A 24,038-nucleotide genomic window follows, 5' to 3' on the forward strand; every position below is an offset into this window, starting at 1 on the left:
AATATATCATTAACTGAACATAAACCAAGTGTTTCTATTCACTATCATTGATCCAACTCCATGGGTTTTACTGGTGAATCAATATTGTAGAAGGTGACGGTGTTTCCACGGTACCTACAGAGCCTCTGAACGTCCAAATGGGTCATATCTGATGACCATGAAAAGACGAATAACTGTATTTTACACCAATTATTTACATGTATTGACAGGATTAAAGGATCTACAGGTATTAAACAGTTTAAATCAGTTAGATGGTTCGGGTCGATGGTGACTGTTTGGGTCTTAATGGGTTAAGAAATGAGAAGCTGATGACCATGAAAAGACGACAAACTGTATTTTACACCAATTATTTACATGTATTGATAGGATTATTGGATCAACGTTTATTAAACAGTTTAGATCAGTAGACGGTTTTGGTCGTCGGTGGATGTTACGGTCTTTATGGGTTAATGTTAAAACAAAACCAATGAGTGTGGAGCTGTATCTGATATATCTTAAGACCAGCGAAGGAAAAGAAGACCAAGGATTCTGTACGGAGATTGAATTGAATTGATAGGTATTGTATTCTGCAAATGTGGAAACAAAATGAACAGGGCTGGAGATCAATTTTCAGCTGCTACAAAAAGGACAGATACAACATCAGACCAGATGTGTAAACTATCTGGACTCATCAGACCACATGACCCTTTTCCATTGAAACACCGTCCAATCATTATGCTCTTTATCAAACTGATGGTTGTTTAAGAAATTAACAGCATCAGTTAAGGATAAAGAACTTCTTTCCAATTGAAACATATTCATCACTGCAGTATTTATCCAATGGCAGGATTTTACCTTTTCTGCTTTATTTAAATACAGGTGGTAAGTTTGAAAGTGTTTTTTTTTTTTTTTTTTTTTTTTTGTGCATTCACAACATAGTAAAACTGTCTTGATTAACTGTCAAAAGAAAAATGGCACTGACTTACTCCCAAATGTCTATAAAGTGTTTATTCTGCCATTTCTTGTGGTGACATATCCTTTGTAAACTTTTTTTTTTTTCCAATTGAGGAACTGAGCTCACTCATACTGGATTATGGTATTCCTACAACAAACAGCTGATTCATAGCTAAACATCTGAACAAACGGACTCTGTATTAAACCATTTAATCTTAGAAAGTAACAAAACTCGCTAACTTGACACAGTTAACGGCAAAAATGGCGTCGATCACAGGATCATTTGATAATGAAAAAGATACCGAATTACACCCGCAGATAACAGAGCCGTTAATCCATTCTAATCCTCACCCAGACTTTCTTAGTGAGCATGTGTGTTAATGCGCTCACACACACACAAACACCTTAATTTAACTTAAAATTTGTTGCAATGTCAATTATTTTGTATAATCATTACACTTACTGCCATCAGTTCATTGTACTCAGTTCCAAGTTGATTTAAATTTAAAAAATTAAATCCAAATGAACACTAACACCACAACCCCGCTGAACCCCTGCACATAGAAATAACACATTTACAACAACATGCCCAATACCCACAATGCAATGCAGAGATAAAAAGGTGTGGTCATGACTAAAACTTAGTGATTTAAATACATTCAACTTAAACTTTTTCATACTTTCGACTATGTCTATAAATTAGTTGAATATACTTAACATATTATAGTAATGTAATAAACTTAAATCATTTAAAGCTATACCGTATGATGTGGCATTTTTACACTTTTCTTTTGTCATCTTAAAATGCTCCTAATAAGTGTGTGTCAAACTAAAATGTAAAAGAAATCCTCCAGGTATTGAAACTCAAAAATGTTTAATTCTCATATATTTCTAATAAAAGTCTGACCAATCATTTTAGTCGGTCCGAATGAAATAATTGGCCGAACCTGACTGAGCCTCCTGTCAATCATCCATTACGGCCGTCCAGCATCCGATCCATTATCGCCGTCTCACATCCGATATGTGTCCCTCTGAATCTGACGCTTCACTGGCGCTGCTTCTCCTGTCACTGACCACAGTCTACTGTCTAGGATGTGAATGGATAGAACTGACATGCACATGTGGAAGGGAATAAATGGATTTATGAACAGAAACGACAACTGTGGGGCACAAACGGGAGTCTGATGAATGAAGGATGGAGATAAAAGTCCGGAAGTCAGCTGTACTGGACTGAACAGGTCTGCATACAGCTCAGCTTTTATGACGGTGGGACTCATACAGGTACATGTACATGGTGTCACACATGTAAGATGATGTAGGATGATAAATGTATGGACTATGAAACCTCAAATGTCCACGGAAAATTCGTGGAGGCCGCGCGTTCACAGTGCGCGCGCCCATCCCCTGGGCACTGCAGTGAAGACACTGACCCAGTACTGCACAGACCAGGTCTACTGATGGAACAGGAGCCGCGGGCCCGTGGCAGGTGGATGATGCATCTGATTACTGAGGGAGGGGTCCGCGGACACGCCAAAACGGACCGGACCTCTGCCTCTGCTTCCTCCTCCGTTTCCATCGCGCATCAAATGAGAGGAGGAGGAGCCTCAGTGCTCAGGCAGAGGGAAGGGGGCGGGGCTTTGGAGGGAGGCGGGTTGTTCATGTTCAAACTTTTACTAAGTGCTGTGAGGAATGCCAGGTATAGGTATGTAGGTATGTAGGTATAGCTTTAAGTGCAATGTAATTAAAGTATTTTAGTAAATACAAAGTCCGGACTTACAGTGTGTAAACTTAAACATCCCCAGCTCCAGCCACCTTCCCCTCCAACTCTCACATTAATGTACTCATTAATGGACGTATGTAAATTCAACTTTGTACATTTGAATATGTAGAATATGTAGTTATTTGCATCCTCTTTTCATCTGATTCTGCTTTGAAAGGCACATCAGATACTAACCTCCCTTTCATGCACAGAATGATTTGGTTTCATTAAACCGGACAAACATCTTCCTTTACTTTGGTCGTCATGGCGTTTATGTGTTCAGATGCTGAAGGCTGTAAAGGCTCTTTTAAGTCTCATCAGTTTGATGCATACATGGCCGTGGGTTAAGAGGTCGGATTATATAAACTACCGTGGCTTTTAAATGGGGTCAGCATGGACTTTTTCTTCAACCAGTTAAAGGTGTGTGCATCATCCACACTGATCTCATTGTTTGGTGTGGCTCCGCTGGATGCTCCTTTCATCGGGTGTTCTATAAATATGATGGCCTTTTGCTGTTTGTTGGCTAGGCGCCCTGATTCTGTTTAAATGGAAGGATGCTCTCCACCCCCCACATATGGACAGTGGATCAGAGAGGTTATGCACCATATTCACCTAGAAGAAAATAGATATACCATTAACCCTCCGGTATCCCATCCAGCAAGGCCCTTACTAAGCACCAAATGTGCATTTTTCACACTTGTGGAATAATGTCAAAAAAAATTTTTACAGTTTGTTTTTAATTCTTTTACACTTCTTTCTATTTCATCAACTTGAACTTTAAATAAAAATACCAAATACTCAATAACTGTCACATTTTTTAACCCTTTAAATGCCGTGTTTGCAATGTAAACAAACCATTTTTTTGATGCAAAAAACAAAAAAAAATGTTTTTTTCAATATACTACATAAAAAGTGGATCACATATTATTTGATTTTTTCATCCTGGCATATGTCAACAATTAACTCCAACATTGGTTAATTTGCATTATTTCTGGCGCTAGGCCAAATGTTCAAAAATACTGGCATCTGTCACCAAGTGTGCCAAAAATGCACACCTATAAATCAAACTATTAAATATTATATATTGATTTATTTTTCTGCTCTAATTTGATTTTATTTTTGTAAATCCTGGTCAGCCCTAATCATACATATCAAATGGAAGAAATAGTGCATTTTAGGCACACTTGGGAGACAGATGCTAGTCTGGTAATTTTCTTTTGTTTACAATGTGCACATTTTAGTAGGTGGCCAGAATTTTAAAGATCATGCAAAAAGGAACAACTTTTGAATTCTAACCTTATTTAAATTGTGAAAAATAATATGACGTTTTTTTTAACACAAAGTGCATAGTGTGCCTAAAAGGCGCACCCAGATACCGGAGGGTTAAGGGTTCCACCACAAAATTCGACGCCACTTGGCAGCCATTTATCAGCTTTGTAGAAGATACAGAAGCAACCAATATATCTGTGTAACTCTAATAGCTGTGCACCTTTTTGCTTTGTTTTATTTATTTTTCTTTAATTCATTTTTTTTAATTGTCTTTCCCCTTATTTATATATGTAAGTGTATGTGAACTTAAAAATATACATGTATATATATATGTGTGTGTGTGTGTGTGTGTGTGGGTATGTATGTGTGTATGTGTCTGTACATGTATGTGTTTGAAGGGGATTTATATTTTTCTGTATGTCAATGTATTATGTCTGGCTGTACACTACCAGTCAAAAGTTTGGACTCCCCTTCTCATTTAAATGACATGAGCCGGACCACAGATGGCCAACAAATGCTCAGCATCACTGGGAACTCCTTCAAGGTTGTTAGAAAACATTTCAGGTGACTACCTCATGAAGCTAATCGAGAGAATGGCAAAATGTGCAAAGCAGTAATAAAAGCAAATTGTGGCTATTTTGAAGAAACTAAAATATAAAACATGCTTTGAGTCACACTTTTTTCACTACATAATTATTACCTCCACCAGGAGGTATTGCGATCACTGTGCTTTGTGTGTTTGTGTGTTTGTTTGTTTGTTAGTAACTTTATGGGAAAACTATTCCAACCATCTTTCCCAAATTGTACCCACAGATAGGCCTAGGCCCTGGGACCAACCCATTAAATTTTGGGCCAAGTAGGCCAAAGTTCAAGGTCACAGAATCTCAAAATTTCCAACCTCTCATCATTGAACAATTTTCGAAAATTCATAAAAAATTCAAAACAACTCCAATTACCCTCCGATTTCATAAACCCATAGCTTATAAGAATATCTTGTATCTGGCAAAAAATTATCCACATCCACTGTGGAATGTGGACTCTGTGGACATTTCAATTTAACATTGATAAATAAATACATACATACATACATACATACTACAGACCCCCTGTACTGAAGATCTATAGTTCAAATCTTTTAATTCAATCAAACTATAACTATAAAAATTTAAGACCAATAAAAATTGATTACCATGTTTGACCACAATTTTTCTGCTGTATGGAACAACCTTGAAACTGTTTAGTTTAAAAAGAAATAGTCGATCCACACATGCACACCGTCAGTGGCAGCTGCTCGTCTTTCAGACAGGTGAAGCTCATTGTCGGCTTACATCAAAAAAAAAAAAAAAAAAAAAGTCAAGTTATTTAAACATAAATTCGGCCCTCCGTTCCTTTTTAAGAAAATGGTCAGTGACCTTATTGTACCAACTAAACAAGAAAATGCTGAAATTATGTTAAATTGAAACAAGGAAGTACAAGGAGTGTGTTGTATTTACAGAGCAAGAAATGAACAAATAATTTCATTGTAGTTTCTCTCGATTTCACAGCAGAATGCGTGACGGTATTAAACTGAACTCTGTCAAGTGAAGGAGTATATCTCAAAACAGCTGTCAATCAAACAGGATTCAGCCTGTCAACTGATCCTCCAATCAGCACGTGGGATTCTCACGTCCAGCCCGGCCGAGCTCCGCCCACAGCTCCGCCCACAGCTCCATTCACCCCCAGAGACGCCAAGCGTCCGGGGGCGGGACAACATCGTGGCATTTATCCAATTACCGTGCAGTTTTGAGGCAATGAAAAAAACTGTTCCACTCAGTCCCATTGAAGTGCATGGACGCTGAGCGTCTACGGGCAAATGCACTGAGCAGAGATCGAATGAGAAAACAGCGCAACGGGAATGTATGAGAAGTGAACAACATCGAGTCTGTTGATTTGTGATAAAGCTGATTCTGAACGAAGTCGTCTGTGAGATGAACGTGTTCTAACACATTTGTAGTCAATGAAATGTCAACACAACCGTACATATTTAACCATTTAATTTTCATAATTTTAGGGGGGGCCGAGCTTCCCTTGCAGTCTATGAGAAATCGCCTCTGCACACCGTTTGGGGTGCTTGGCGGAGGTTTGCGTTCTCTGAACACTTGTTCCATATGTGTTCATTCAAAGTTTTGATGCCTTCCGTGAGAATCTACAATGTAAATAGTCATGAAAATAAAGAAAAACCAGGTGAGTCCAAACTTTGACTGGTAGTGTATGTAAATTTAACCACAGCCCAGTAGTTGGGGTGGGTGGGATGGGTGGGAGGGCAGGTGGATAGGAACTGAATACAACAATTTCCTGTTCACGTTGTATGTTTCTTCCATTGCATTTGAAAACTAAAAATAAAAAAGACCTTGATCAAAAAAAAAAGGTGTGTGCATCACATTTTGTTAACATTTCATGTAATAAGAAAGCCTAGAGAATACTCATCTAAATAATTAATGGCACATACATGACAACAAACTGTCAGGCTGTATAATACATAGGAATAAGAGTTGTTGGACACATTGCCCACTCTTACTTTGTTTTGATTGATTGACACGTCTTTAGACTTTCTTTTGTTAATGTGTGTCAGTCTGATTGACAAAGCTTTTCAGAAAGCATCTGACGCTGTATGACAGTTAAACACTTGGATATGCAATTACAACCTATTAAGATGTATTCCTGTCGTCCTTATAAAGATACCATCAGCAACGTTGACATGTATTAGATCTACTTCACCGAAGCTCCCTGTGTCTTCACTTGGCACTGTTGTTTTTAGCTATGCTAGCAGCGTGGCTCTTGGCAGTGATTGATGACTTTGTCCCTCCATCATTTTAACACCTTTGGATACAATAAATATTAAATACAGCCTGGATTTCATACAAACATTCAAAGTCCCAATGACTCAGTATGTGTTTGACATATAGTGTTACAGACAACAACAATATTTAAGCTTCAGTGTGCAATACTGTTTGGCATCATTGGACAGAAATTGAGCGTACTGTAGTTTACACGGACTGGGACCAAACAAAGCATCTTCACCTCCTCTTAACTATTTACAGGTTGTTGTAAATCAACCCTATGAAAATGGATGGTACAAGATGAGCCAACTATTCAGAAATGGGTTTAAATAACATGGGACATTTACAAAATGGAAAAAATCACCTTCATCGTTAATGTAAAATTAGAAATATTCATTAAACATTGGGAAAAATGGGAAAATTATGTGAAACTAGAAAAGCACTTGGAGAGTGCAGACCTCTGCCAAGGTAGATCAGAGCAAAATTCAAAGGCTATTACATCAAAATAGAGAAAAACTGAAGAAACTGTGACTTTTTTGATGAAATATATCATTAACTGAATGTAAAAACAAGCATCTCAATTCACCGTCCAGGGTTCTCACTAAGATTTTTTCACAGCGCAGGGGCACCATGTACGTGTTGCAAGTTTTGTAGGGGGGTCCGGGGGCATCCTCCCCGGGAAAATTTTGAAATTTCCAAGATAGCAAAATCATTATGGCTTAAATCGGGCCCAAAACTGGCATGCCATTTGGCAAAGTTCTGGGCGGATGTATGGGCCCTAAATGGCCCAAAATAGGCAAGCCAAAATCAAGCCAGAAGGAAGCCAAAATTCACCCAAAACTAATTGCGGACTTCCAAAATATAGCCATAATTGTCTCAGAAAAGCCCCAAATCCCCATAATCCAGCCAAAAAGTAGCCAAAACATGCCATACCATCCCTATACTCGATCCGGCTCTTTGCCCAGTCTTTTGGTTAACCACACATATGCCAGAACTCAGCTGTATATTGCTGGTGCCTCCATATCTATTACGGATAACCTTAATCATACCACAGTAAAGCCTAAAGGTTTTCATAATGGCAAAAGAAAGCCAAAAATGCCAAATGTATGCCATCATACTGCCAAAATATTTGCTATCTGGGTTATAACTCTCTGAAACACTATTTCCTGCATTTTGAGGCACAAATTTTGAGGAATGAAGCCAAAAAACGATGCGATATTACCCTTGCGTTTGGCGTTGCTCCCGCACTTCGACATAGAAAAATATTCACTTGCACGAAATTAGGGATAATCGGAGCGGCACTCACACCACACGCACACACAGGCTCAATTTTAGATATAATTTTCCACGGGTGATCGGTCCGTTTAAATAAGATAAATTGATTAAAGTCTCATTGTCGGCCAATGAGCGTAAGGCAAGTGATGTTGCCGGGCGGGCGTCAGACAATACCAAGGCACACAAAGGGGTGTGGATTCTATTGTTCTCATTTCCTGTCTGCAGCGCTTTGCGCCAAGACAAAGGAATATATTTATTTCAAATTCAAATCTCATTATCATTACGCTAGACGATCACACACACACACACACACACACACACACACACACACACACACACACACTGTGATGCTCTGTTGTTCAAAGCAAGCAAAGGGGGCCCTCTGGTGGTTGGAATAAGTTGCACTGGCGTGTGTTTTGTCCTTTTGGTGTTACCGTAGCCAGTTCAGACATGGGAAGGAAGTAGCAGACACGTTTCTCTCACTCTGTTTGTATGGCCAGAAAGAAAATTTGCCTGTGAGTATTTTATGTTCAGTTGTTGTGGTAATGAATAGTAAAACCTGTCTCTGATGTAAACTTTTGTTGTTCGATTAAAAGACGTTGTAAATTTTAAGTTGATCTGAAGATGCTAATCATTAGCATGTCTATGGATTTTCCCATTTATGTTAGCATCGAGCTAGCGATGCATTCTCATTCATTTGAATGTACAACGCTATGTTAATGTGCTGTAACAAAAAACAGAACTGAAACATGTTTTGTACGTATGTTGCAGTTTTACAGTGAAGTCTCGAGTAAAAGCTCTGGAGAGAAGTTTTCGGCGTCTGGCTTTTCTTGAGAAACCTGTTATCTATCTGCCGAGCTAGCCGCTATACACACAAGCAGGGGCAGGATACACACAAAAAAAACACTGCTACGCTGGTTGAAAGACAGCGTCGTGGGTCAGATCTCAGCATCGGGGCCCCCCAGGGAAAGCGTCGGGGGGCCCTGACGTTCAATGATGCTAGCAGGAACCCTGCTGTCATTGATCCAACTCCATGGGTTTTACTGGTGAAACAATGCTGTAGAAGATGACAGTGTTTCCACGTTCACTACAGAGCCTCTGAACATCCAAATGGGTCATATCTGATGACCAGGAAAAGATGACAAACTGTATTTTACACCAATTATTTACATGTATTGATAGGATTAATGGATCAACAGGTATTAGACAGTTTAAATCAGTAGATGGTTGTGGTAACGGTGACTGTTTGGATTTTTGTGGTTTAAGAAATGAGAAGCTACTCACCACATCAGTTGAGGATAAAGAACTCCTTTCCAAATGAAACATATTCATCACTGCAGTACTTATCCAATGGGAAGATTTTACCTTTTTTTGCTTTGTTTAACCCTTTCATGCATAGTGGTCACTACAGTGGACAGCTATTCTATATCTGCTCTCTCATATATTTACGGGTTTTGTTGTTTTCGTTCCATATGAGCTAACACAGTGGACACTTTTGCACCATCCCATACACTGACATTCATACCATTACTTTACCTTTGCTGTTCTTGATAAACCTGATCTGCAGTGACATGTTTGAGTGTAAATCAAATGCTAATAAAAATTGCACATATGATAAAATGTGAGAAAACATCTGTTTAGCTGCATTAAAAATGTTTTTATTTTGTATATCACTTTCTGATATTCAAAAATTAAACACATGGTGTCCAGCAGAGTGGACATTTTTGGAACTCCACAAAAAATGATGAAGGTAGATTTGTTTCTTTATTGTTTTAACAACAACAAAAAAAAAATTCATAAAAAAAAATCACAAAAAAAAAAAAAAAAAAAAAAAAAAATCAATCAATTAAAAAAAAAAAAATCTCTTCAATCAAAGAAAGAAAGTGTTCAAATGCAATTTTTTGGATCGTAATTTTTTTTTTTTTTTTTTGCATTCAAACACTTTAAAAAAAATATATATATATTTATTTATTTATTTATTTATTTAGAACATGCAAAGAAACAAAATAAAACAAAACAAAATAAAACATTTAAATGGACAGAATCTTTTTTCAAGCACATACAAGTCTGAATTTTGCATGGTCGAAAAGGAGTAGGAAGAAGTATAAACTTATTTAATCCTACCCCTCAGTGCTTAAAATTTAATTTAATGATTAAAAAAAAAATTAGCTAAAGCAATAAAGAAACAAATCCGTCTTCATAAAAAACAGGTTTATTAAAAAAAAAAAAAAAATTCAATTGCATTGTTTTTTCATGCCTAAAGAGGAATAAAAACACTCAGGAAAAAAATCTTGACTAAGGTTTTCATAATTCATGGATGAAAGGGTTAAATACAGGTGGTAAGTTTGACAGTGTGCGTTTCTTTTACTATTATTATTAATATTAATAATAATAATAATAATAATAATAATAATAATAATAATAATAATAATAATAATAATAATATTAATACATTTTATTATGGGCACCTGTCTTGGCACTCAAGGACATCATACAGTAAAACAGGAGAATATAAAACAAGCAATAAAACTGAGTAAAAAATAAAAGGCAGGTTAAAATTTTTTAGTGCATTTACAACATTCCTTGTTTTACTGTCAAAAGAAAAATGACACTGACTTACCCCCAAATGTCTATAAAGTGTTTATTCTGCCATTTCTTGTGGTGAAATATCCTTTGCAAACCTATTTTTTTTTTTTTTTCCAAATGAGGAACTGAGCTCACTCATACTGGATTATGGTATTCCTACAACAAACAGCTGATTCATAGCTAAACATCTGAACAAACGGACTCCGTATTAAACCATTTAATCTTAGACAGTAACAAAACTCACTAACTTGACACAGTTAACGGTAAAAGTGGCGTCGATCACAGCATCATCTGATAAGGAAAAAGATACCGAATTACACCCACAGATAACACAGCCGTTAATCCATTCTAATCCTCACCCGGACGTTCCTAGTGAACATGTGTGTTAATGCGCACACACACACACACAAACACACTAATTGATTAATGCAGCACATATTAGCATATACTGTATTTGCTGTGAAAATAAACCCATGTACACTTCCAGTCATTGCTTCCTGTTATGGCCAATTAAGCAGCTTATATACAAGAAGGAAGGAAGAAAAGGAAAAAGCCTCCAGGTGTAGTTAATACTATTCTAGTGAGTCTTTGTGTTGATATTGTATAGGTCTGAGACACGTGTACTCAAGGGTGCATATATACAAACACCCTGAGGCTCAAGTGCACTGGAACCTGATACTATTCACATGGTCTCTCTCTCACATTGCCTCAACAACCCTCCTACAATGTGTGTGTGTGTGTGTGTGTGTGTGTCACTCTCTTTGCTCTATGATCTTTGTAGCATGTTTATTGATGCCACTGACCCCAGCTTGGCAACCACAGATCACATAGCACATGTGACACAAACACACACACACACACACACACACCTATCCTCACATCGCTGTAACCAGAACCCGGTCACCTTTGCTTTAGAGGAATCCGACAAAGCCATTGTGTGCCGCGGAATTATACCGTTGTCACGCTTGAATCGGTTAAGTAACAGATTGGGAAGTTGGCTCGGATCCCTTTTTGAGTATTGCGGCACATTTTATGATGATTACCTGCACTGTAGTCGCAACTCAGCAAGACTTGTTAAGAGCTAATATATGACAGTTTAGTACGATACACATGAACTAAGAGATCATATGTTGTTTTATATTATTTATCCCATAAGACAGTATTTTTCAATCTCGCCTGGAATTCAAAAGGGTTTGCCTGAAATTTCTAGTAGTTGATAAAAAAAAAAAAAAATTCAGAAAAACTTACTAATAAAAAATATATGATGAGTTGAGAGAGGTAATTGCAATCCATAAAAGACATGATAAACTCTGAAGCTGAAACTGAAGCACTGTGGTTCTGTTTATCTGTCAAATGTTCATTGTGGTCAGTTTCAGATGCTGCAGCTCTTTCATAATTCGTAATTTGAGTTCTTGTTTGTTCAGTATTAATTGTCAGCCTTGTAAATCCAAGCTGGACTGACTGTACATATTCTGACCAAGGAAAATCAAATTCTGACTTTGTGCAGTAATCTACACCTGGCTTTTCTGCCTCCGTCCATAATAATATTGTGGCATGTTTGCCGCAGTGCATTATGGGTAGTGGGTATTTTGTTGTAAATGTGTTGTTTTTATGTGCAGGAATTTAGCGGGGTTGTTCTGTTAGTACTAGTTTTGATTTAGTATGTGTATGACAATGTTTATTGGCCTTTTTGTGTATTTTTTTGTATTTTTGTAATTTGTAAAGTTGCACCCTGAGTGGGAGCCATAGGCAGAGCAATGGCTAGCCTGTTGTGATTGTTCCACTACACCTCTTCCTGTTTGACAAATTAAAAGCACAACTTGTGCTCATACTTGACACATTGCTAACTTCCTGCCAAACTCCCACCTACGCTACAATATACATTATAAAGTCTTAATGTCGTCCAAATTTAACATTTATTTGTAACATAGTATAGCAAACTAGCACATAATCAAAAACAAATTAATTTTAGCCAAAAAATAATAATTCTCCGCTCTGGGCTTGCCAGAATTTTATGATGTTAAAATGGAGTCACGAACCAAAAAAGGTTGGGAACCACTGTCATAAGGACTCAAACAGCCAAAACCATCCACTGATCTAACAGGTTTAATACCTGTTGATCCTTTAATCCTATCTATATATGTAAATAATTGGTGTAAAATGGCAAGAATGGCACACAACGAAAATTGGAGAGTTGAAATTTCAGGGTTAAATATTTGAGAGTCAATTTTCACTCTCAAAGTGTAGTTTTAACTCACTGTGAGTTAAATGTCACTCAGAGTTGGGGTTAATGAAAAGAGTTAGTCAAGCCTGTGGAAATTAACTCAGGAGAAGTGTTGTTTTGCATCTCTCCAGTGTTAATTTGCCTGGCCCCTGCATTTCAAACCAGGTGAACCTGTGCAATTTCTATCAGACTGTCACTGTCAGAGAGAAAAAAGAGGAAAAATTAATTTTCTAAAAAAAATGCATCAGCTTTCTTTGAATCATCCTGTTCACATTGAATTTTAAGTCATTTTTAATGGATTCACTTTTTTTATGATTAAAATTAACACTACTTTCAGAGTGAAAATTAAGTAAAATGAGTGTTATTTTTGTTACTTTTATGGTGTTAATTTAACTCTGTTTGAGTTAAAGGAGAAGCTCTGACAGTGTAAATAATAAATCCATATGGGTTAATTTAACCCAGGTCGGTGAAATTATGAAGGGCGGCTGTGGCTCAGTTGGTAGAGTGGGTCGTCCAATGATCAAAGGGTCAGTGGTTTGAGTCCTGGCTTCGACTATCCATGTGTTGAAGTGTCCTTGGGCAAGACGCTGATGTCATTGTATGAGTGTGTGTGAGGAATTGTAAAGTGCTTTGGGCATCATTAAGGTGTAGAGACTGTGCTATATAAGTTCAGTCCATTTACCATTTATGAACTCTTGTGAGTGTTGGTAGTTAAATCAGTCAGTGTGAAGTTAACTCAGGTCTCTGAGTTAAAAAGGCAACTCTGGCATAGTGTTAAACAATTAACTCCAATAAAAATGTTGATTTAACTCTGTAAAGTGTGGACCAATATAAACTCTGAAAAAGAGTTAAAAATCAACTCTGTGGGAGTTGATTCAACTCTCCAATTTTTGCTGTGCAGAATAAACACTTCATAGAAATTTGGTAGTAAGTCAGAGTCCTTTTTCTTTTAACAGTTAGTTATGAATGCACTAAAAGAAACACACTGTCAAACTTACCACCTGTATTTAAACAAAGCAAAAAAGGTAAAATCCTCCCATTTGATAAATACTGCAGTGATGAATAATAATAATAATAATAATAATAATAATAATAATAATAATAATAATAATAATAATAATAATAATAATAACTTTATTTGTATAGCACCTTTAAAAACAAAGTTTACAAAGTGCTTTGACAGAGGGCACAACAGCAGGATACATGAAGCAAGTAAAAACACTAAAACAGAAGCAACACAATTAGAACGATGTATGAACAAGTTAATAATCAAACAGGATCAAATTTAAAAATTAAAATTAAAAATTAAGGTTAAAAAGGGGACAGACATCACATAAAAACAAGTCTATAAAAATGTGCTTTAAGAAGTGATTGAATATGTATCCATTGGAAAGAAATTCTTTATCCTTAACTGATGTAGTGAGTAGCTTCTCATTCCTTAAACCATAAAGACCCATACAGTCACCGGCGACCAGAACCATCTTCTGATCTAAAATGTTTAATACCTGTTGATCCATTAATCCTATTAATACATGTCAATAATTGGTGCAAAATACAGTTTGTCGTCTTTTCATGGTCATCAGATATGACCCATTTGGACGTTCAGAGTCTCCGTAGTGAATGTGGAAACACTGTCATCTTCTACAACATTGATTCATCAATAAAACCTATGGAGTTTGAGAAATGGCAGTGGATGGACACAGTTTATGTTTAGCTAATGATATATTTGCTGAAAAAGTCGCTTTTTCTTCAGTTTTCTCTGTTTTTGATATGATAACCCTCAACTTTAATCTGAGCTTTTATGAACATCTGCATGATCAGTAAATTAAATATTGGAAAAAATCTGATGTTCACTGAAAAAAACGTAAAATACAGAGAATAATGTCATAATAAATGGTGGCCAAAATGAATAAATATTTTGTAACCGCCACAAAAGTAGCACTGGGTCTTTATGGATTAACATGTTGTAAATTCACTTCATTTTACATGTTTACCTGCAAATAATTGGTGTAAAATGCAGTTTGTCATCTTTTTACGGTCATCAGATATGACCCATTTGGACCTTCAGAGGCGCCTTAGTGAACGTGGAAACACTGTCATCTTCAACAAAATTGATTCACCAGTAAAACCCATGGAGTGGGATCAATAAGAGTGGATGGACACACTGATTTTATGTTCAATTATTGATATATTTGAGTGAAAAAGTCACTGTTTCTTCCGTTTTCTCAGTTTTTGATATAACAACCCTCAACTTTAATTTGAGCTTTTATGAACAACATGATCAGTCAATTACATATTGGAAAACACCTGATTTTCCACTTGAGAAGGCCAAATACTGAGCATAATATTAGAATACAGGGTGGGGAAGCAAAATTTACAATGAACATTTAGTTGTTTTTTTTTCTCAGCAGACACTACGTCAGTTGTTTTGAAACCAAACATATATTGATGTCATAATCCTACTTAACACTATTATCCATACCTTTTCAGAAACTTTTGCCCATATGAGTAATCAGGAAAGCAAACGTCAAAGAGTGTGTGATTTGCTGAATGCACTCGTCACACCAAAGGAGATTTCAAGAATAGTTGGAGTGTCCATAAAGACTGTTTATAATGGAAAGAAGAGAATGACTATGAGCAAAACTATTACGAGAAAGTCTGGAAGATACTATTAAAGAAGAATGGGAGAAGTTGTCACCTGAATATTTGAGGAACACTTGCGCAAGTTTCAGGAAGCGTGTGAAGGCAGTTATTGAGAAAGAAGGAGGACACATAGAATAAAAACATTTTCTATTATGTACATTTTCTTGTGGCAAATAAATTGTCATGACTTTCAATAAACTAACTGGTCATGAACTGTCTTTCAATCCCTGCCTCAAAATATTGTAAATTTTGCTTCCCCACCCTGTAAATGGTGATAAATCACTTAAAAAAAAAGTTCAAAATAGAGAAAAAAAAATCATCTGGGAACTGCCACAAAAATAGCACTGGGTCTTTATGGGTTAAAAGTTTCATCAGTAGCATTAACCAACAAACACTATATGATGTGAGTGTGCAGAGTCGTATCAACAGTATGAGGTTGTATAAACAGTATAATTAGTGCTGGGCAGTGTATTGCAGACAGTTTTACAGACTGTCGAACACTGCTGGACCCCTAGGTACCATAGAGCATATTTGGTGGTGTTGCATTTGCATGTATGTGAAGACTTGTGTCAGTCAGTTATAGGGGTTTCATGATGGAGTGATTCAGAGCAGTTATGGCCCTGGGGAGGAAGCTATTTCTCAGTGTAGAGATGAGGGCGACAAAGGCCTTATAACGTCTGCCAGATGGAAAGAGTTCAAACAGATGACGCCATGGAAGTCCGTACCGACGTTGGTAGCGTTTCTGAAGCACCGAGAGCAGTACTTGTCCTCCAGGTCCTGGAGCGTGCACACTAATATATTCAATATTATTATATATAGCTTGAATATTTTGAGTCATATACAGGGTATATTCCAAATTAGGCCTCTTTCTGAGCATTTTTTGACTAAAACATGAGTAAAGCTGATTTTCAAATGGGGTGACCTGAAATTTCTAGTAACTGATTAAAAAAAAAAAAAAAAACCTAAAACTTACTAATAAAAAATATATGGTGAGTTGACACAGACAATCCCAATCTATAAGACATGATAAACTCTGAGTCTGAAACTGAAGCACTGTGGTACTGTTTATGTTTCAAATGTTCATTGTGGTCAGTTTCAGATGCTGCAGCTCTTTCATAATTCATAGTTTGAGTTCTTGTTTGTTCAGTATTAATTGTCAGTCTTGTAAATCCAAGATGGACTGACTGTACATACAGGGGTTGGACAAAATAATGGAAACACCTTAAAAAATCAACAAAATATAATTTAATATGGTGTAGGTCCGCCTTTTGCGGCAATTACAGCCTCAATTCTCCGAGGTATTGATTCATACAACTTATGAATTGTTTCCAAAGGAATTTTAAGCCATTCTTCAGTTAGAATACCCTCCAACTCTTTTAGAGACGATGGCGGTGGAAATCGACGTCTTACTTGAATTTCTAAAACTGACCATAAATGCTCAATAATGTTGAGGTCTGGGGACTGTGCCGGCCATACGAGATGCTCAACTTCATTAGAATGTTCCTCATGCCATTCTTTAACAATTCTAGCTGTATGGATTGGGGCATTATCATCTTGAGGTGAAGGTGTTTCCATTATTTTGTCCAACCCCTGTATACTGACCAAGGAAAATCAAATTCTCACTTTGTGCAGTAATCTACACCTGGCTTTTCTGCCTCCGTCCATAGTAATATACATTATATAGACTAAATGTCATCTAAAAGTAACATTTATTTGCAACATAGTATAGCAAACTATTACATGATTTATTTATTTATTTATGATTATTTATTACATGCACTGATAAAAGCTTATGTTGCCCCACGACCACTCCGCTTGTCTGTGGAACGTTGTCTGGTGGTCCCGAAACCTTGTGCAAGACAATCCAGGCTCTTTTCATGGGTCGTTCATTCACACGTTGGTGGAACGTTCTACCAAGCACTACCAGAACAGAGGTGTCCCTGCCTATCTTCAAGAAGCTCCTGAAGACCCAGCTCTTCCGAGAGCGCCTCCTGTCCTAGCACTGTCAGACATTCCATTTTAAATATATTAATAAGGTTTTTCCCAGGATTATCACAGATTTTCCCAGGATTATCTCTAGACCTGCTGCGGTGGTCCTGCCTCTCTCCTGCCTTCATCATCATCATCACTCACTTACCCTCAACTGCTTCCATGTGTCTCCCCCTCTCCCCCAGTCTATATCTCTATCGCTCTCTCTTTTTCTCTTTCTTTACTTTCTCTCTTTAACCCAAACTGGTCCAGGCAGACGTCCATCCTCCAGGAGTCTGGGTCTGCTCCAGGTTTCTGCTGTTAAAGGGAAGTTTTTCCTTCCACTGTCACCAGTCACATGTGTTTGCTCCTGGAGGATTCTGTTGGGTTTCTGTAAATTGGCTAAGAGTCTGGTTTTGACCAACTCTATATATAAAGTGTCATGAGATAACTTTTTTGTGATCTGGTGCTATCTAAATAAAATTTGATTGATTGATTGATTGATTTGATTGGTTTTCCCCTGTAAGTCGCTTTGGAAAAAAGCACCTGCCAAATGCATAAACATAAACATGATCAAAAACAAATTAATTTTAGCAAAAAAAAAAAAAAAAAAAAAAGTCTCTGTTTTGAATGTCTGGGGTCGCCAGAAATTTGTGGTGTTTAAATGGGGTCACGAGCCGAAAAATGTTGGAAACCACTGATTTAGATGTTTTCTTAAGATGCATATAGTGCATTCAGACTGAGAGGTTTACGATCTATATACAACCTCTGTCACACCTGGACAGAAAATGTATAGTCAAAAACTGAGTGATAGTGGTCGGCGGATCGATCCAAATATTGATAGTATCGATACTACATTGGTATCGGTATCAGATCGATACTAGTGTGGTGAGATCGATACTTTAGTTTCAGTTTTTCTCTTGTACACTGTAATGGTTAAATTACTTCTATCCATATATATTCATATATTTGCATATATGTCAAATATCATAAAGGCTTCTAACTCTATTTCAGATATTTTCATGTCACTGTGTATTACACTGGGTTACAAAAAAATGTTTTTTGCAAGTTGTCTAGGTTTTTTCAACTGAATTAGGACCATTTTGCACCGCTAAATCCTAAAATGACATCTGTTTTTCTCAATCAGGTCAGATTTTTTTGCTAATTTGATTTTGAAAAATTTGATTTTCTCACAAAATTGATTACATTTTTGTGACTTTATCAGTTGATTTTTTATGTAGTTCTCACCCAAAATAGGTTTTAAGAGAAAAAAAAAATCATTTTCTAACAGGATTCCTGTTAAGTAGAATGGTGTATTCACCGCAGATGTAGCAGAATACGTCAGGCTTGTTTTTGCAAGATCTTCTAGTCGAAGCCATGTCATTCACCTGTAATATTAAAAAAAACATTAATCATAAATTGGCAAAAGCAAAATCTTCAGAACTCGTTTATTGCAAGAAATATGAAAGAATTTTGTATCATATGATGTGAAAATGCCCATAAATGTAAGCAAAAATGTTAAAAAGCCAATATGTAGCATAGTTCAGAAAGTTGACCTGATTGAGCAAAATTAATGTGATTTTTCGATTCAGCACACCAAAATTATCCTAAATCAGCTCAAATAACTTAAACAATAAATTTGTTGTTGACCAGTGTAATCAAATTGCTAAATCTCAATTAATTTTCATGACCTTGAAGTGTTTTGTGATGTTTCTTTGTTTATTATTAAATAGTTAAAACCCAGGACAGAATTAGGGCAAAGTTTAGAAGTAAATAAGAAATACTTTATTATCAAAAAAAGTTTTTTTCCAGAGACATTAGAACAATAACAAAACTATTTTCTCCATACATTGTCATGTCTGGATTTTTTTTTTTAAATAAACAAAGTGCACAAAATGATCAACAGAAAACAAATTAAAACAAATTCTTTTTTTCACGTAGTGTTCAGAAACTGCAATACAAAAAAATAAATCAAAATTATTTGTACCTTAATAGCTTTTTTGCAAATTATTCATCTTTCTGTTGTCTCATTTTCGGCCTGTAAATATACCCACATGGCGCTGCTCTTCCATTCCATTCTTCTGTTCTGTGTCTCAGTCTGTGCATGCGTTATGCATGTGCTAGTGGGCGGGACCACCTGAGTCACATGACGGCACAACATCGAATCACAAGAGGGGGGAGGAGACGCAAAGTGTGTCTGCCCCGCACTAAGACAGAAGCAACGAGTTCAGCGACCTGGCTGTCACCTCTTTGACGAAACCGCAGCAATGTGCATGTTATGGAAAAATAATACTCTACTAATTGGTCTTCAATAAAGAAGGGTCAGTTCAAGCATTCAGTGTCAAAGAAATCACTTTATTGGAGCTCCAAGAAAGAGATACACCTCAGGCAAAGGCTGAAGCTGTCTGAACCCAAAAATACAAATCACAATGTAGTCTTCTGTCTCCCATGAGAAAATTATGGTGTGTCGAAAGTGTTTTGGTTAGTGCCAGGAACTTAGAGATAAGACCCCTGTGGGAAATCATGTCTATCCTACCCAGGTGTCGGCCTGGCCTTCTACTCTGGACACAACACAGAAGAGGTCAAAACTGCTCTATAACACTGGTCAACAACAAATTTATTGTTTAAGTTTTTTGAGCTGATTTAGGATAATTTTGGTGTGCTGAATCCAAAAATCACATTAATTTTGCTCAATCAGGTCAACTTTCTGAACTGTGCTACATATTGGCTTTTTAACATTTTTGCTTACATTTATGGGCATTTTCACATCATATGATACAAAATTCTTTCATATTTCTTGCAATAAACAAGTTCTGAAGATTTTACTTTTGCCAATTTATGATTGGTTTTTTTTTAATATTACAGGTGAATGAAATGGCTTCGACTAGAAGATCTTGCAAAAATAAGCCTGACGTATTCTGCTACATCTGTGGTGAATACACCATTGTACCTAACAGGAATCAAATCACAAGTTTCATAAAGTGTGCTTACCAATCTTATATTGGTATTAATTATTATATTTTGTGAGAAGATCAAATTTTTCAAAATCAAATTAGCAAAAAAACCCTGACTGATTGAGAAAAACAGATGTCATTTTTGGATTTAGCGGTGCAAAATGGTCCTAATTCAGTTGAAAAAACCTAGACAACTTGCAAAAAACATTTTTTTGTAACCCAGTGTAATGTATCCACCTTTTTTATTGAAACGTATTGGTATTGATATTGATATCAACAATACTGGCCCTGTATTTACTTGGTATCAGATCGATACCAAAATATGCAGTATCGCACACCACTACTGACCAAATTCCGGTCTCAAGGATGTGGATATGAACAGGTTTTCCGACATGAACAATATTGGTGTTTTCACAAGTGTGGTTAATGAATGAAAGAAAGAGGTTTTGTTCATTCAGTCAAACAAGTCACTATAAAACTGAAAAAATCCTAATTTGATGCAAAGAAGCAAAATAGCACAAGCAGCTTTTGCCACTTTTCCACATTACGTTAGGGAATCCTCAATCACAGCATGCACAGCTCCATGTAAAAAGGATTATTAGAAGGAGATTAATTTTCATTAGCCGTGTAGACAGCTTAGAACGTCTTTTTTTGTTGTGAGGGCAAAAATTGCATTCATATATATTGATGGTCATTGTTAAACCACCGGAGTTGTGCTTTTCTGAACCGTTAGATCCTCTAACACATGCACTGCAAAAATCAAAATCTTACTAAGTGTATTTTTCTCAATTCTAATCACACTTAAAATAAGATATAATCACTTAAAGAGTAACTTTTCAGTGAGATATAAGAACTTATTTTTAGACAATAGATCTTGAAAATCTTATTTCAAGAAATCTTACCGAGATCATTTTCACTTGTTCCATCGGAAGATTTTTTTTTTTTTTTTTTTTGCTTAATTCAAGATGGTTTTTTTTTTTTTTTTTTTGCTTAATTGAAGGATTTTGGATATTTTGGATTAAGATAGATAGATAGATCCCAAACTGTAAAAACAGAAGGGCAAACACACTGTAGCTACATAATAAATTTGAAGTACACAAGTCAGTAAAAGTAAGTCAGTGTAAGTATAAAAACAGAAATAGTACTCTTATGTTAATAGTTACTGTTTATACTTGAATATCCAAATACTAAATGTACATGTGCACTGTTAGGCTCCTTTATTTTCTCTTTGTACTGTGATTATAAATACTACTTTGTGTGTTTACATATATATGTTTTTAAGCATAATTTTCTTTGTCTTTTTTACTATAAGTGTGATTGGCTATGTGTACAAACTTGTTAATATCATTATTATTACTACCCATTTTTTACTTACTTAATTACTTTATTTATATTACTCTTTTTTTCTCTTTCTTTTTCTTCCTTTCAGTGAACATTACTGATACCTTTCTTTCTTTGTAAAAAAAAAAAAAAAAAAAAAAAAAGAGAACAGTGTACTTTGTACCATTGCTGTCCTGTGTAATATCGTATGAGACTGCTCTGAATTTGAACCCTTTCATGCATGAAGTATGAGAACCTTAGTCAAGATTTTTTTCTTGAGTGTTTTTATTCCTCCTTAAGCATGAGAAAAACAATGCAATCGAGCTTTTTTTTTTTTTTATGGAGTTACAAAAATGTCTGTGCATTAAATTTTTGAAGTAAAGAATTGTGTTTAAATCCCAGTATCAGAAAGTGATATGAAAACAATGAAATATAAACATTTTTAATGCTGCTAATCTGATGTTTTCTCACATTTTAACATATTCTAATGCTAGTTATTACTCACTTCATGGAGATAATTTACACAAAAAAAAGTCTAACAATTAATTGATTTACACTTAAACAAGTTAGTGCAGATCAGGTTTATCAAAAACAGTAAAATTACTGTAATGGTATGAATTGCAGTGTATAAGATGATGCATAAGTGTCCACTGTGTTGTCTGATATGGAACTAAAACAACCAAACCCATAAATATACAACAGTTTTGAATAACTGTCCACTGTAGTGACCACTATGCATGAAAGGGTTAAAAAAAATGGTAGAAAAGTCAGGCAATAAAACAGTAAAATGCAACAATAAACTTAAATGTACAAAGTAAAATGGAATATTTCTGTAATATGGACGGTAAAGTGCATAGTGCAAACATGTTTATGACCAACATAAGAACAGAAATACAAATTTACATTTACATTTATGCATTTGGCAGATGCTTTTTTCCAAAGAGACTTACAGGGGAAAATCAATCAATCAATCAATCAATCAATCAATCAATCAATCAAATTTTATTTATACAGCACCAGATCACAGCAGAAGTTATCTCATGACACTTTTGTATATAGAGTTGATCAAAACCAGACTCTTAGCCAATTTACAGAAACCCAACAGAATCCTCCAGGAGCAAACACTAGTGACTGGTGACAGTGGTGAGAAAAAACTTCCCTTTCACAGCAGAAACCTGGAGCAGACCCAGACTCCTGGAGGATGGACGTCTGCCTGGACCAGTTTGGGTTAAAGAGAGAGAGTAAAGGAGGAGAAAAGAGAGAGCGATAGAGATAGAGACTGAGGGAGAAGGGGGGAGTAGGGGGAGACACATGGATGCAGCTGAGGATAAGTGAGTGATGATGATGAAGGCAGGAGAGAGGCAGGACCACCGCAGCAGGTCCAGAGATAATCCTGGGAAAATCTGTGATAATCCTGGGAAAAACCTTATGAAGATATTTAAAATGGAATGTCTGACAGTGCTAGGAAAGGAGGTGCTCTCGGAAGAGCTGGGTCTTCAGGAGCTTCTTGAAGATAGGCAGGGGCACCTCTGTTCTGGTAGTGCTTGGTAGAACGTTCCACCAACGTGCGAATGAATGACCCATGAAAAGAGCCTGGATTGTCTTGTACAAGGTTTCAAGACCACCAGACAGTGTTCCCTAGATGAGCGGAGTGGTGGTAGGGCAACATAAGCTTTTAGCTTTTTTTACAAATATATATATATATTTTTTGATGATATGTGTATTTGAAATCCTGATATGTTCTGGAGCACTGATGATGACAAGATGAAATGGTTGTATAGTTCTAATGTATATAAATTAGCATTATTTGTTTGTAAAGCCTAGAAAAAGCAGCAGATGTGTTTGTTTAAATAGGTCAGTATTTTGTTTTGTTCATATCTATTGTGCCTATTGTCTGGTGTTTGATTTTTGGTGTGTATTTTTGGTGTTTTATAAGCCCATGTAAGGGCTGGGCATGTTTTTTTATGCAAGACACAATAATAAAAACATTCATTCATTCATTCATATATTATAACTTAATTAATATGTATTTTAGTAAAAATGGGCTGAATACAGTATATCAACATGCTTATAAGAAAGGACACTCTACCACAACAGCTTTAGTTCAGATAACTGATAACTGGTTAAAAGACATTGAAAACAGGAAAATAATTGGCGCTGTAATGTTAGATCTTAGTGCAGTGTTTGATGTACTTGATCATGAGATTCTACTGGAAAAGCTCACTTGTTATGGATTCGATTTGGCTGCAATTGAATGGATGAGAAGTTATCTTACCGGTAGAGAATTT

Source organism: Sphaeramia orbicularis, chromosome 10 (assembly GCF_902148855.1).
Source record: "Sphaeramia orbicularis chromosome 10, fSphaOr1.1, whole genome shotgun sequence".
In the NCBI taxonomy this organism is placed as follows: Eukaryota; Metazoa; Chordata; class Actinopteri; order Kurtiformes; family Apogonidae; genus Sphaeramia; species Sphaeramia orbicularis.